The sequence below is a fragment of the Triturus cristatus genome, chromosome 8 (assembly GCF_964204655.1).
Source record: "Triturus cristatus chromosome 8, aTriCri1.1, whole genome shotgun sequence".
In the NCBI taxonomy this organism is placed as follows: domain Eukaryota; kingdom Metazoa; phylum Chordata; class Amphibia; order Caudata; family Salamandridae; genus Triturus; species Triturus cristatus.
Genome location: NC_140591.1, coordinates 738,599,239 through 738,614,804, shown reverse-complemented (window position 1 = coordinate 738,614,804; position 15,566 = coordinate 738,599,239). Strand labels below are relative to the sequence as shown.

Genomic DNA, 15,566 nt, shown 5'->3' with positions numbered 1-15,566 from the left:
TAGTTATATTGTGTTGGCTACAATGTTGATAGGTGCCGTTTTGCCATGGAATTGTCCAAGCCCTGAAGATTATTTCATGCAATCTCGTTCCAAGAAAGGGAATTCTCTCAAAACACTAAAGAAATCGGCGTGTGGATGTATCTGTTGGTTCTCAGACTTTGCTTTCAAAAGAGCCCTGCAATCGGTTCACTGCTCACCTAGAACAAGCATTAACATGGAGAATTGTTGGCACCAACAGGAATCTTATTTTAGTGGAGTGTTTCTGGCTTTGAGTGCAGAGGCCCTCGGCTCAATTCCAAGATGATCCTTCTCAGGGTGATGATACAAATGCATTGTCACCTTTACGTTTAATGTCAGAATCATTTATTTCCACTTGGTGGTGTAAGAATGTTTGCAACAGTATGGCGATTTTTCCTAGCCATGCATGAATGAAAGCATATCACTCGCCTTTAGGTGTTTTTCTAATACATTGATATTTGCATCTTCCTTCCTAGCCTGCATGTTTGACTATCTTACAGGCTGCATGTAATAAGTATCACATCAGGGCCCTTCTTCTACTCAATTCACAACTGTTCTATCACGACATAGATAAGAAAGCTGCATCTGCTTTTGTTGTGTAGTGGTAATCAGGTTTACCTGACGTGTGAAAGCCCCATGCTTTGAAAGTACACAGTAACAAAGAAACCGATGACTTTTATAAAAAGGTGTCATGTGTGTCTCTTACTTTGCACAAAAAGTGCCAGAGATGACTTCATTTGCAGTCACTTGAAAAGTAGGGATTCTCCAATAAATGGTAAATGGTTGAAACAAATCTGAAGAAATGCATGACATACCTGTGTGTGTGTGTGTGTGTACGCATGTATGTATATATAGGGAGAGAGAGAGCGTCAATATAAACAGACTTTATTTCAATCAAGCTGTCTTTTCTATCCTTCAGGAGCAGAATGTTCTGATCATCAGCGCTCCAGAATGTAGTGTTTTCTTGGCAAGCATCACATATTGTGATGTTTTAGCTAAAAGTTCCATATCCTAGAGACTGATATATTCCTCTGTACTTGTACCTTGGGGATTCATCAAAACCTGGCATCATAAGCAGCTTTCTACTGCCACAGACTGGACAGCGAAACAATTTAAAATATCCCAGAAAAAGAAAATAAGCATGCTTAATCAGAGCTTTCTGGACAGGAAGGACATTTGAGCAAGTGAGGAATAAGCACTGCTTTTGTTAATTTGCATAGGCAGAATAGAGACTTCTGGGAAAAGGCCGAAATTACAGTCACAGAAAATGGCTGCATCTATAGAGAACGCTAAGAAGTGTTGGCAGCTTTTCCTCTGACCCTGGCCACTTTTACAAGCAATCCTATGATAGTCAGCAGGACCCACCCTAAAAAGGAAGGGGCATCCACTTGGACCCTTTCCACCTTTTCTAAATCTCGCCTGATCGAGCACTGATTGAGCAGATAAGCACATGTAATTCTCATTTCAGAAAGTTATTGGTTAGCTTGCTGCTAGCAGCTCAGTTATGTTATGATGTTAGAGGCTATGCAAGGAATGCTTTAGTCCAGCGATATGCAGTTTTTATTGCGCCTTGCATTCAGCAGGAAGATCTTTAGCTTGAATCTGTGGCCTAGGTATTCACCTTGGTATTTCTTTTGGCACAAAGTGAAGGAGTATTTGAGAGAAAATGCACAATGTGTTTCTTATGCTGTTATGAACAACTTGTTACTCTTTCTCATTAAGCTTCAGCCACTGCAGAAATATATAAATAAGGGCTGACTTCCTGTAAGACGTGTCCAAAGCTGGGACGGAATAAAAGGAGACACTTGTAAATGATAGTGCTATCGTTTGAGAAAGGGTAAGTTGAGACTGACTTTCATGCGTATTCACAGACCAAGCATCATAAAGATACCAGCATGATCTTCATTGCGGGCTTAGAGCCGTTATTAGCTTTTGAGAGGTAAGAGGATTTTGAGGGCTCGTTAGTCTAGGGGTATGATTCTCGCTTTGGGTGCGAGAGGTCCCGGGTTCAAATCCCGGACGAGCCCTTTTCTTGGTACTCTTTTCAAGTTGTTTTGAAGTTTGCGTTTCAAAACCAACATCAATTTTTTCTTTGCAGTAGTGGATAATTCTTTGCTAGAGTCTCATGCTTCAGCCCTGCCCAGTCTGAGCTAATACCAAACATCTGGTCTTGCATGGCATGTACGAGCGTTCAGCTAGGGATGTCGGGCAGGTTGCATGAAAGAAATCTAAAGCCAGAGGCCCATGGAATAGCCAGTTCGGAGCAGTTTCATTACAGAAAAATCAACTGTAGGTATCTGTTTCTGTAGTGTAGTGGTTATCACGTTCGCCTCACATGCGAAAGGTCCCCGGTTCGAAACCGGGCAGAAACAGTTGTTATATTGTGTTGGCTACAATGTTGATAGGTGCCGTTTTGCCATGGAATTGTCCAAGCCCTGAAGATTATTTCATGCAATCTCGTTCCAAGAAAGGGAATTCTCTCAAAACACTAAAGTAATCGGCGTGTGGATGTATCTGTTGGTTCTCAGACCTTGCTTTCAAAAGAGCCCTGCAATCGGTTCACTGCTCACCTAGAACAAGCATTAACATGGAGAATTGTTGGCACCAACAGGAATCTTATTTTAGTGGAGTGTTTCTGGCTTTGAGTGCAGAGGCCCTCGGCTCAATTCCAAGATGATCCTTCTCAAGGTGATGATACAAATGCATTGTCACCTTTACGTTTAATGTCAGAATCATTTATTTCCAGTTGGTGGTGTAAGAATGTTTGCAACAGTATGGCGATTTTTCCTAGCCATGCATGAATGAAAGCATATCACTCGCCTTTAGGTGTTTTTCTAATACATTGATATTTGCATCTTCCTTCCTAGCCTGCATGTTTGACTATCTTACAGGCTGCATGTAATAAGTATCACATCAGGGCCCTTCTTCTACTCAATTCACAACTGTTCTATCACGACATAGATAAGAAAGCTGCATCTGCTTTTGTTGTGTAGTGGTAATCAGGTTTACCTGACGTGTGAAAGCCCCATGCTTTGAAAGTACACAGTAACAAAGAAACCGATGACTTTTATAAAAAGGTGTCATGTGTGTCTCTTACTTTGCACAAAAAGTGCCAGAGATGACTTCATTTGCAGTCACTTGAAAAGTAGGGATTCTCCAATAAATGGTAAATGGTTGAAACAAATCTGAAGAAATGCATGACATACCTGTGTGTGTGTGTGTGTGTACGCATGTATGTATATATAGGGAGAGAGAGAGCGTCAATATAAACAGACTTTATTTCAATCAAGCTGTCTTTTCTATCCTTCAGGAGCAGAATGTTCTGATCATCAGCGCTCCAGAATGTAGTGTTTTCTTGGCAAGCATCACATATTGTGATGTTTTAGCTAAAAGTTCCATATCCTAGAGACTGATATATTCCTCTGTACTTGTACCTTGGGGATTCATCAAAACCTGGCATCATAAGCAGCTTTCTACTGCCACAGACTGGACAGCGAAACAATTTAAAATATCCCAGAAAAAGAAAATAAGCATGCTTAATCAGAGCTTTCTGGACAGGAAGGACATTTGAGCAAGTGAGGAATAAGCACTGCTTTTGTTAATTTGCATAGGCAGAATAGAGACTTCTGGGAAAAGGCCGAAATTACAGTCACAGAAAATGGCTGCATCTATAGAGAACGCTAAGAAGTGTTGGCAGCTTTTCCTCTGACCCTGGCCACTTTTACAAGCAATCCTATGATAGTCAGCAGGACCCACCCTAAAAAGGAAGGGGCATCCACTTGGACCCTTTCCACCTTTTCTAAATCTCGCCTGATCGAGCCCTGATCGAGCCGATAAGCACATGTCATTCTCATTTCAGAAAGGTATTGGTTAGCTTGCTGCTAGCAGCTCAGTTATGTTATGATGTTAGAGGCTATGCAAGGAATGCTTTAGTCCAGCGATATGCAGTTTTTATTGCGCCTTGCATTCAGCAGGAAGATCTTTAGCTTGAATCTGTGGCCTAGGTATTCACCTTGGTATTTTTTTTGGCACAAAGTGAAGGAGTATTTGAGAGAAAATGCACAATGTGTTTCTTATGTTGTTATGAACAACTTGTTACTCTTTCTCATTAAGCTTCAGCCACTGCAGAAATATATAAATAAGGGCTGACTTCCTGTAAGACGTGTCCAAAGCTGGGACGGAATAAAAGGAGACACTTGTAAATGATAGTGCTATCGTTTGAGAAAGGGTAAGTTGAGACTGACTTTCATGCGTATTCACAGACCAAGCATCATAAAGATACCAGCATGATCTTCATTGCGGGCTTAGAGCCGGTATTAGCTTTTGAGAGGTAAGAGGATTTTGAGGGCTCGTTGGTCTAGGGGTATGATTCTCGCTTTGGGTGCGAGAGGTCCCAGGTTCAAATCCCGGACGAGCCCTTTTCTTGGTACTCTTTTCAAGTTGTTTTGAAGTTTGCGTTTCAAAACCAACATCAATTTTTTCTTTGCAGTAGTGGATAATTCTTTGCTAGAGTCTCATGCTTCAGCCCTGCCCAGTCTGAGCTAATACCAAACATCTGGTCTTGCATGGCATGTACGAGCGTTCAGCTAGGGATGTCGGGCAGGTTGCATGAAAGAAATCTAAAGCCAGAGGCCCATGGAATAGCCAGTTCGGAGCAGTTTCATTACAGAAAAATCAACTGTAGGTATCTGTTTCTGTAGTGTAGTGGTTATCACGTTCGCCTCACACGCGAAAGGTCCCCGGTTCGAAACCGGGCAGAAACAGTTGTTATATTGTGTTGGCTACAATGTTGATAGGTGCCGTTTTGCCATGGAATTGTCCAAGCCCTGAAGATTATTTCATGCAATCTCGTTCCAAGAAAGGGAATTCTCTCAAAACACTAAAGAAATCGGCGTGTGGACGTATCTGTTGGTTCTCAGACCTTGCTTTCAAAAGAGCCCTGCAATCGGTTCACTGCTCACCTAGAACAAGCATTAACATGGAGAATTGTTGGCACCAACAGGAATCTTATTTTAGTGGAGTGTTTCTGGCTTTGAGTGCAGAGGCCCTCGGCTCAATTCCAAGATGATCCTTCTCAGGGTGATGATACAAATGCATTGTCACCTTTACGTTTAATGTCAGAATCATTTATTTCCAGTTGGTGGTGTAAGAATGTTTGCAACAGTATGGCGATTTTTCCTAGCCATGCATGAATGAAAGCATATCACTCGCCTTTAGGTGTTTTTCTAATACATTGATATTTGCATCTTCCTTCCTAGCCTGCATGTTTGACTATCTTACAGGCTGCATGTAATAAGTATCACATCAGGGCCCTTCTTCTACTCAATTCACAACTGTTCTATCACGACATAGATAAGAAAGCTGCATCTGCTTTTGTTGTGTAGTGGTAATCAGGTTTACCTGACGTGTGAAAGCCCCATGCTTTGAAAGTACACAGTAACAAAGAAACCGATGACTTTTATAAAAAGGTGTCATGTGTGTCTCTTACTTTGCACAAAAAGTGCCAGAGATGACTTCATTTGCAGTCACTTGAAAAGTAGGGATTCTCCAATAAATGGTAAATGGTTGAAACAAATCTGAAGAAATGCATGACATACCTGTGTGTGTGTGTGTGTGTACGCATGTATGTATATATAGGGAGAGAGAGAGCGTCAATATAAACAGACTTTATTTCAATCAAGCTGTCTTTTCTATCCTTCAGGAGCAGAATGTTCTGATCATCAGCGCTCCAGAATGTAGTGTTTTCTTGGCAAGCATCACATATTGTGATGTTTTAGCTAAAAGTTCCATATCCTAGAGACTGATATATTCCTCTGTACTTGTACCTTGGGGATTCATCAAAACCTGGCATCATAAGCAGCTTTCTACTGCCACAGACTGGACAGCGAAACAATTTAAAATATCCCAGAAAAAGAAAATAAGCATGCTTAATCAGAGCTTTCTGGACAGGAAGGACATTTGAGCAAGTGAGGAATAAGCACTGCTTTTGTTAATTTGCATAGGCAGAATAGAGACTTCTGGGAAAAGGCCGAAATTACAGTCACAGAAAATGGCTGCATCTATAGAGAACGCTAAGAAGTGTTGGCAGCTTTTCCTCTGACCCTGGCCACTTTTACAAGCAATCCTATGATAGTCAGCAGGACCCACCCTAAAAAGGAAGGGGCATCCACTTGGACCCTTTCCACCTTTTCTAAATCTCGCCTGATCGAGCCTGATTGAGCACTGATTGAGCAGATAAGCACATGTCATTCTCATTTCAGAAAGGTATTGGTTAGCTTGCTGCTAGCAGCTCAGTTATGTTATGATGTTAGAGGCTATGCAAGGAATGCTTTAGTCCAGCGATATGCAGTTTTTATTGCGCCTTGCATTCAGCAGGAAGATCTTTAGCTTGAATCTGTGGCCTAGGTATTCACCTTGGTATTTCTTTTGGCACAAAGTGAAGGAGTATTTAAGAGAAAATGCACAATGTGTTTCTTATGTTGTTATGAACAACTTGTTACTCTTTCTCATTAAGCTTCAGCCACTGAAGAAATATATAAATAAGGGCTGACTTCCTGTAAGACGTGTCCAAAGCTGGGACGGAATAAAAGGAGACACTTGTAAATGATAGTGCTATCGTTTGAGAAAGGGTAAGTTGAGACTGACTTTCATGCGTATTCACAGACCAAGCATCATAAAGATACCAGCATGATCTTCATTGCGGGCTTAGAGCCGGTATTAGCTTTTGAGAGGTAAGAGGATTTTGAGGGCTCGTTGGTCTAGGGGTATGATTCTCGCTTTGGGTGCGAGAGGTCCCGGGTTCAAATCCCGGACGAGCCCTTTTCTTGGTACTCTTTTCAAGTTGTTTTGAAGTTTGCGTTTCAAAACCAACATCAATTTTTTCTTTGCAGTAGTGGATAATTCTTTGCTAGAGTCTCATGCTTCAGCCCTGCCCAGTCTGAGCTAATACCAAACATCTGGTCTTGCATGGCATGTACGAGCGTTCAGCTAGGGATGTCGGGCAGGTTGCATGAAAGAAATCTAAAGCCAGAGGCCCATGGAATAGCCAGTTCGGAGCAGTTTCATTACAGAAAAATCAACTGTAGGTATCTGTTTCTGTAGTGTAGTGGTTATCACGTTCGCCTCACACGCGAAAGGTCCCCGGTTCGAAACCGGGCAGAAACAGTTGTTATATTGTGTTGGCTACAATGTTGATAGGTGCCGTTTTGCCATGGAATTGTCCAAGCCCTGAAGATTATTTCATGCAATCTCGTTCCAAGAAAGGGAATTCTCTCAAAACACTAAAGAAATCGGCGTGTGGACGTATCTGTTGGTTCTCAGACCTTGCTTTCAAAAGAGCCCTGCAATCGGTTCACTGCTCACCTAGAACAAGCATTAACATGGAGAATTGTTGGCACCAACAGGAATCTTATTTTAGTGGAGTGTTTCTGGCTTTGAGTGCAGAGGCCCTCGGCTCAATTCCAAGATGATCCTTCTCAGGGTGATGATACAAATGCATTGTCACCTTTACGTTTAATGTCAGAATCATTTATTTCCAGTTGGTGGTGTAAGAATGTTTGCAACAGTATGGCGATTTTTCCTAGCCATGCATGAATGAAAGCATATCACTCGCCTTTAGGTGTTTTTCTAATACATTGATATTTGCATCTTCCTTCCTAGCCTGCATGTTTGACTATCTTACAGGCTGCATGTAATAAGTATCACATCAGGGCCCTTCTTCTACTCAATTCACAACTGTTCTATCACGACATAGATAAGAAAGCTGCATCTGCTTTTGTTGTGTAGTGGTAATCAGGTTTACCTGACGTGTGAAAGCCCCATGCTTTGAAAGTACACAGTAACAAAGAAACCGATGACTTTTATAAAAAGGTGTCATGTGTGTCTCTTACTTTGCACAAAAAGTGCCAGAGATGACTTCATTTGCAGTCACTTGAAAAGTAGGGATTCTCCAATAAATGGTAAATGGTTGAAACAAATCTGAAGAAATGCATGACATACCTGTGTGTGTGTGTGTGTGTACGCATGTATGTATATATAGGGAGAGAGAGAGCGTCAATATAAACAGACTTTATTTCAATCAAGCTGTCTTTTCTATCCTTCAGGAGCAGAATGTTCTGATCATCAGCGCTCCAGAATGTAGTGTTTTCTTGGCAAGCATCACATATTGTGATGTTTTAGCTAAAAGTTCCATATCCTAGAGACTGATATATTCCTCTGTACTTGTACCTTGGGGATTCATCAAAACCTGGCATCATAAGCAGCTTTCTACTGCCACAGACTGGACAGCGAAACAATTTAAAATATCCCAGAAAAAGAAAATAAGCATGCTTAATCAGAGCTTTCTGGACAGGAAGGACATTTGAGCAAGTGAGGAATAAGCACTGCTTTTGTTAATTTGCATAGGCAGAATAGAGACTTCTGGGAAAAGGCCGAAATTACAGTCACAGAAAATGGCTGCATCTATAGAGAACGCTAAGAAGTGTTGGCAGCTTTTCCTCTGACCCTGGCCACTTTTACAAGCAATCCTATGATAGTCAGCAGGACCCACCCTAAAAAGGAAGGGGCATCCACTTGGACCCTTTCCACCTTTTCTAAATCTCGCCTGATCGAGCCTGATTGAGCACTGATTGAGCAGATAAGCACATGTCATTCTCATTTCAGAAAGGTATTGGTTAGCTTGCTGCTAGCAGCTCAGTTATGTTATGATGTTAGAGGCTATGCAAGGAATGCTTTAGTCCAGCGATATGCAGTTTTTATTGCGCCTTGCATTCAGCAGGAAGATCTTTAGCTTGAATCTGTGGCCTAGGTATTCACCTTGGTATTTCTTTTGGCACAAAGTGAAGGAGTATTTAAGAGAAAATGCACAATGTGTTTCTTATGTTGTTATGAACAACTTGTTACTCTTTCTCATTAAGCTTCAGCCACTGAAGAAATATATAAATAAGGGCTGACTTCCTGTAAGACGTGTCCAAAGCTGGGACGGAATAAAAGGAGACACTTGTAAATGATAGTGCTATCGTTTGAGAAAGGGTAAGTTGAGACTGACTTTCATGCGTATTCACAGACCAAGCATCATAAAGATACCAGCATGATCTTCATTGCGGGCTTAGAGCCGGTATTAGCTTTTGAGAGGTAAGAGGATTTTGAGGGCTCGTTGGTCTAGGGGTATGATTCTCGCTTTGGGTGCGAGAGGTCCCGGGTTCAAATCCCGGCCGAGCCCTTTTCTTGGTACTCTTTTCAAGTTGTTTTGAAGTTTGCGTTTCAAAACCAACATCAATTTTTTCTTTGCAGTAGTGGATAATTCTTTGCTAGAGTCTCATGCTTCAGCCCTGCCCAGTCTGAGCTAATACCAAACATCTGGTCTTGCATGGCATGTACGAGCGTTCAGCTAGGGATGTCGGGCAGGTTGCATGAAAGAAATCTAAAGCCAGAGGCCCATGGAATAGCCAGTTCGGAGCAGTTTCATTACAGAAAAATCAACTGTAGGTATCTGTTTCTGTAGTGTAGTGGTTATCACGTTTGCCTCACACGCGAAAGGTCCCCGGTTCGAAACCGGGCAGAAACAGTTGTTATATTGTGTTGGCTACAATGTTGATAGGTGCCGTTTTGCCATGGAATTGTCCAAGCCCTGAAGATTATTTCATGCAATCTCGTTCCAAGAAAGGGAATTCTCTCAAAACACTAAAGTAATCGGCGTGTGGATGTATCTGTTGGTTCTCAGACCTTGCTTTCAAAAGAGCCCTGCAATCGGTTCACTGCTCACCTAGAACAAGCATTAACATGGAGAATTGTTGGCACCAACAGGAATCTTATTTTAGTGGAGTGTTTCTGGCTTTGAGTGCAGAGGCCCTCGGCTCAATTCCAAGATGATCCTTCTCAAGGTGATGATACAAATGCATTGTCACCTTTACGTTTAATGTCAGAATCATTTATTTCCAGTTGGTGGTGTAAGAATGTTTGCAACAGTATGGCGATTTTTCCTAGCCATGCATGAATGAAAGCATATCACTCGCCTTTAGGTGTTTTTCTAATACATTGATATTTGCATCTTCCTTCCTAGCCTGCATGTTTGACTATCTTACAGGCTGCATGTAATAAGTATCACATCAGGGCCCTTCTTCTACTCAATTCACAACTGTTCTATCACGACATAGATAAGAAAGCTGCATCTGCTTTTGTTGTGTAGTGGTAATCAGGTTTACCTGACGTGTGAAAGCCCCATGCTTTGAAAGTACACAGTAACAAAGAAACCGATGACTTTTATAAAAAGGTGTCATGTGTGTCTCTTACTTTGCACAAAAAGTGCCAGAGATGACTTCATTTGCAGTCACTTGAAAAGTAGGGATTCTCCAATAAATGGTAAATGGTTGAAATAAATCTGAAGAAATGCATGACATACCTGTGTGTGTGTGTGTGTGTACGCATGTATGTATATATAGGGAGAGAGAGAGCGTCAATATAAACAGACTTTATTTCAATCAAGCTGTCTTTTCTATCCTTCAGGAGCAGAATGTTCTGATCATCAGCGCTCCAGAATGTAGTGTTTTCTTGGCAAGCATCACATATTGTGATGTTTTAGCTAAAAGTTCCATATCCTAGAGACTGATATATTCCTCTGTACTTGTACCTTGGGGATTCATCAAAACCTGGCATCATAAGCAGCTTTCTACTGCCACAGACTGGACAGCGAAACAATTTAAAATATCCCAGAAAAAGAAAATAAGCATGCTTAATCAGAGCTTTCTGGACAGGAAGGACATTTGAGCAAGTGAGGAATAAGCACTGCTTTTGTTAATTTGCATAGGCAGAATAGAGACTTCTGGGAAAAGGCCGAAATTACAGTCACAGAAAATGGCTGCATCTATAGAGAACGCTAAGAAGTGTTGGCAGCTTTTCCTCTGACCCTGGCCACTTTTACAAGCAATCCTATGATAGTCAGCAGGACCCACCCTAAAAAGGAAGGGGCATCCACTTGGACCCTTTCCACCTTTTCTAAATCTCGCCTGATCGAGCCCTGATCGAGCCGATAAGCACATGTCATTCTCATTTCAGAAAGGTATTGGTTAGCTTGCTGCTAGCAGCTCAGTTATGTTATGATGTTAGAGGCTATGCAAGGAATGCTTTAGTCCAGCGATATGCAGTTTTTATTGCGCCTTACATTCAGCAGGAAGATCTTTAGCTTGAATCTGTGGCCTAGGTATTCACCTTGGTATTTTTTTTGGCACAAAGTGAAGGAGTATTTGAGAGAAAATGCACAATGTGTTTCTTATGTTGTTATGAACAACTTGTTACTCTTTCTCATTAAGCTTCAGCCACTGCAGAAATATATAAATAAGGGCTGACTTCCTGTAAGACGTGTCCAAAGCTGGGACGGAATAAAAGGAGACACTTGTAAATGATAGTGCTATCGTTTGAGAAAGGGTAAGTTGAGACTGACTTTCATGCGTATTCACAGACCAAGCATCATAAAGATACCAGCATGATCTTCATTGCGGGCTTAGAGCCGGTATTAGCTTTTGAGAGGTAAGAGGATTTTGAGGGCTCGTTGGTCTAGGGGTATGATTCTCGCTTTGGGTGCGAGAGGTCCCAGGTTCAAATCCCGGACGAGCCCTTTTCTTGGTACTCTTTTCAAGTTGTTTTGAAGTTTGCGTTTCAAAACCAACATCAATTTTTTCTTTGCAGTAGTGGATAATTCTTTGCTAGAGTCTCATGCTTCAGCCCTGCCCAGTCTGAGCTAATACCAAACATCTGGTCTTGCATGGCATGTACGAGCGTTCAGCTAGGGATGTCGGGCAGGTTGCATGAAAGAAATCTAAAGCCAGAGGCCCATGGAATAGCCAGTTCGGAGCAGTTTCATTACAGAAAAATCAACTGTAGGTATCTGTTTCTGTAGTGTAGTGGTTATCACGTTCGCCTCACACTCGAAAGGTCCCCGGTTCGAAACCGGGCAGAAACAGTTGTTATATTGTGTTGGCTACAATGTTGATAGGTGCCGTTTTGCCATGGAATTGTCCAAGCCCTGAAGATTATTTCATGCAATCTCGTTCCAAGAAAGGGAATTCTCTCAAAACACTAAAGAAATCGGCGTGTGGATGTATCTGTTGGTTCTCAGACCTTGCTTTCAAAAGAGCCCTGCAATCGGTTCACTGCTCACCTAGAACAAGCATTAACATGGAGAATTGTTGGCACCAACAGGAATCTTATTTTAGTGGAGTGTTTCTGGCTTTGAGTGCAGAGGCCCTCGGCTCAATTCCAAGATGATCCTTCTCAGGGTGATGATACAAATGCATTGTCACCTTTACGTTTAATGTCAGAATCATTTATTTCCAGTTGGTGGTGTAAGAATGTTTGCAACAGTATGGCGATTTTTCCTAGCCATGCATGAATGAAAGCATATCACTCGCCTTTAGGTGTTTTTCTAATACATTGATATTTGCATCTGCCTTCCTAGCCTGCATGTTTGACTATCTTACAGGCTGCATGTAATAAGTATCACATCAGGGCCCTTCTTCTACTCAATTCACAACTGTTCTATCACGACATAGATAAGAAAGCTGCATCTGCTTTTGTTGTGTAGTGGTAATCAGGTTTACCTGACGTGTGAAAGCCCCATGCTTTGAAAGTACACAGTAACAAAGAAACCGATGACTTTTATGAAAAGGTGTCATGTGTGTCTCTTACTTTGCACAAAAAGTGCCAGAGATGACTTCATTTGCAGTCACTTGAAAAGTAGGGATTCTCCAATAAATGGTAAATGGTTGAAACAAATCTGAAGAAATGCATGACATACCTGTGTGTGTGTGTGTATGCATGTATGTATATATAGGGAGAGAGAGAGCGTCAATATAAACAGACTTTATTTCAATCAAGCTGTCTTTTCTATCCTTCAGGAGCAGAATGTTCTGATCATCAGCGCTCCAGAATGTAGTGTTTTCTTGGCAAGCATCACATATTGTGATGTGTTAGCTAAAAGTTCCATATCCTACAGACCGATATATTCCTCTGTACTTGTACCTTGGGGATTCATCAAAACCTGGCATCATAAGCAGCTTTCTACTGCCACAGACTGGACAGCGAAACAATTTAAAATATCCCAGAAAAAGAAAATAAGCATGCTTAATCAGAGCTTTCTGGACAGGAAGGACATTTGAGCAAGTGAGGAATAAGCACTGCTTTTGTTAATTTGCATAGGCAGAATAGAGACTTCTGGGAAAAGGCCGAAATTACAGTCACAGAAAATGGCTGCATCTATAGAGAACGCTAAGAAGTGTTGGCAGCTTTTCCTCTGACCCTGGCCACTTTTACAAGCAATCCTATGATAGTCAGCAGGACCCACCCTAAAAAGGAAGGGGCATCCACTTGGACCCTTTCCACCTTTTCTAAATCGAGCCTGATTGAGCACTGATTGAGCAGATAAGCACATGTCATTCTCATTTCAGAAAGGTATTGGTTAGCTTGCTGCTAGCAGCTCAGTTATGTTATGATGTTAGAGGCTATGCAAGGAATGCTTTAGTCCAGCGATATGCAGTTTTTATTGCGCCTTGCATTCAGCAGGAAGATCTTTAGCTTGAATCTGTGGCCTAGGTATTCACCTTGGTATTTCTTTTGGCACAAAGTGAAGGAGTATTTAAGAGAAAATGCACAATGTGTTTCTTATGTTGTTATGAACAACTTGTTACTCTTTCTCATTAAGCTTCAGCCACTGAAGAAATATATAAATAAGGGCTGACTTCCTGTAAGACGTGTCCAAAGCTGGGACGGAATAAAAGGAGACACTTGTAAATGATAGTGCTATCGTTTGAGAAAGGGTAAGTTGAGACTGACTTTCATGCGTATTCACAGACCAAGCATCATAAAGATACCAGCATGATCTTCATTGCGGGCTTAGAGCCGGTATTAGCTTTTGAGAGGTAAGAGGATTTTGAGGGCTCGTTGGTCTAGGGGTATGATTCTCGCTTTGGGTGCGAGAGGTCCCGGGTTCAAATCCCGGACGAGCCCTTTTCTTGGTACTCTTTTCAAGTTGTTTTGAAGTTTGCGTTTCAAAACCAACATCAATTTTTTCTTTGCAGTAGTGGATAATTCTTTGCTAGAGTCTCATGCTTCAGCCCTGCCCAGTCTGAGCTAATACCAAACATCTGGTCTTGCATGGCATGTACGAGCGTTCAGCTAGGGATGTCGGGCAGGTTGCATGAAAGAAATCTAAAGCCAGAGGCCCATGGAATAGCCAGTTCGGAGCAGTTTCATTACAGAAAAATCAACTGTAGGTATCTGTTTCTGTAGTGTAGTGGTTATCACGTTTGCCTCACACGCGAAAGGTCCCCGGTTCGAAACCGGGCAGAAACAGTTGTTATATTGTGTTGGCTACAATGTTGATAGGTGCCGTTTTGCCATGGAATTGTCCAAGCCCTGAAGATTATTTCATGCAATCTCGTTCCAAGAAAGGGAATTCTCTCAAAACACTAAAGTAATCGGCGTGTGGATGTATCTGTTGGTTCTCAGACCTTGCTTTCAAAAGAGCCCTGCAATCGGTTCACTGCTCACCTAGAACAAGCATTAACATGGAGAATTGTTGGCACCAACAGGAATCTTATTTTAGTGGAGTGTTTCTGGCTTTGAGTGCAGAGGCCCTCGGCTCAATTCCAAGATGATCCTTCTCAAGGTGATGATACAAATGCATTGTCACCTTTACGTTTAATGTCAGAATCATTTATTTCCAGTTGGTGGTGTAAGAATGTTTGCAACAGTATGGCGATTTTTCCTAGCCATGCATGAATGAAAGCATATCACTCGCCTTTAGGTGTTTTTCTAATACATTGATATTTGCATCTTCCTTCCTAGCCTGCATGTTTGACTATCTTACAGGCTGCATGTAATAAGTATCACATCAGGGCCCTTCTTCTACTCAATTCACAACTGTTCTATCACGACATAGATAAGAAAGCTGCATCTGCTTTTGTTGTGTAGTGGTAATCAGGTTTACCTGACGTGTGAAAGCCCCATGCTTTGAAAGTACACAGTAACAAAGAAACCGATGACTTTTATAAAAAGGTGTCATGTGTGTCTCTTACTTTGCACAAAAAGTGCCAGAGATGACTTCATTTGCAGTCACTTGAAAAGTAGGGATTCTCCAATAAATGGTAAATGGTTGAAACAAATCTGAAGAAATGCATGACATACCTGTGTGTGTGTGTGTGTGTACGCATGTATGTATATATAGGGAGAGAGAGAGCGTCAATATAAACAGACTTTATTTCAATCAAGCTGTCTTTTCTATCCTTCAGGAGCAGAATGTTCTGATCATCAGCGCTCCAGAATGTAGTGTTTTCTTGGCAAGCATCACATATTGTGATGTTTTAGCTAAAAGTTCCATATCCTAGAGACTGATATATTCCTCTGTACTTGTACCTTGGGGATTCATCAAAACCTGGCATCATAAGCAGCTTTCTACTGCCACAGACTGGACAGCGAAACAATTTAAAATATCCCAGAAAAAGAAAATAAGCATGCTTAATCAGAGCTTTCTGGACAGGAAGGACATTTGAGCAAGT

At 41.6% G+C, this 15,566-nt stretch overlaps 5 non-coding genes across 5 annotated transcripts; all 5 read left to right on the top strand.

Annotated features, from left to right (window-relative positions):
- The first annotated feature begins 2,317 nt into the window (after window positions 1-2,317).
- On the top strand, window positions 2,318-2,390 carry TRNAV-CAC (transfer RNA valine (anticodon CAC)). Its single transcript has one exon. It is a non-coding gene; the product is annotated as a tRNA-Val (tRNA).
- Window positions 2,391-4,708: 2,318 nt separating this feature from the next.
- TRNAV-CAC (transfer RNA valine (anticodon CAC)) lies at window positions 4,709-4,781 on the top strand. The gene has a single exon. It is a non-coding gene; the product is annotated as a tRNA-Val (tRNA).
- Window positions 4,782-6,765: 1,984 nt separating this feature from the next.
- TRNAP-UGG (transfer RNA proline (anticodon UGG)) lies at window positions 6,766-6,837 on the top strand. Its single transcript has one exon. It is a non-coding gene; the product is annotated as a tRNA-Pro (tRNA).
- A 272-nt stretch (window positions 6,838-7,109) lies between these two features.
- TRNAV-CAC (transfer RNA valine (anticodon CAC)) lies at window positions 7,110-7,182 on the top strand. The gene has a single exon. It is a non-coding gene; the product is annotated as a tRNA-Val (tRNA).
- A 6,762-nt stretch (window positions 7,183-13,944) lies between these two features.
- Window positions 13,945-14,016, top strand: TRNAP-UGG (transfer RNA proline (anticodon UGG)). The gene has a single exon. It is a non-coding gene; the product is annotated as a tRNA-Pro (tRNA).
- Window positions 14,017-15,566: the final 1,550 nt, after the last annotated feature.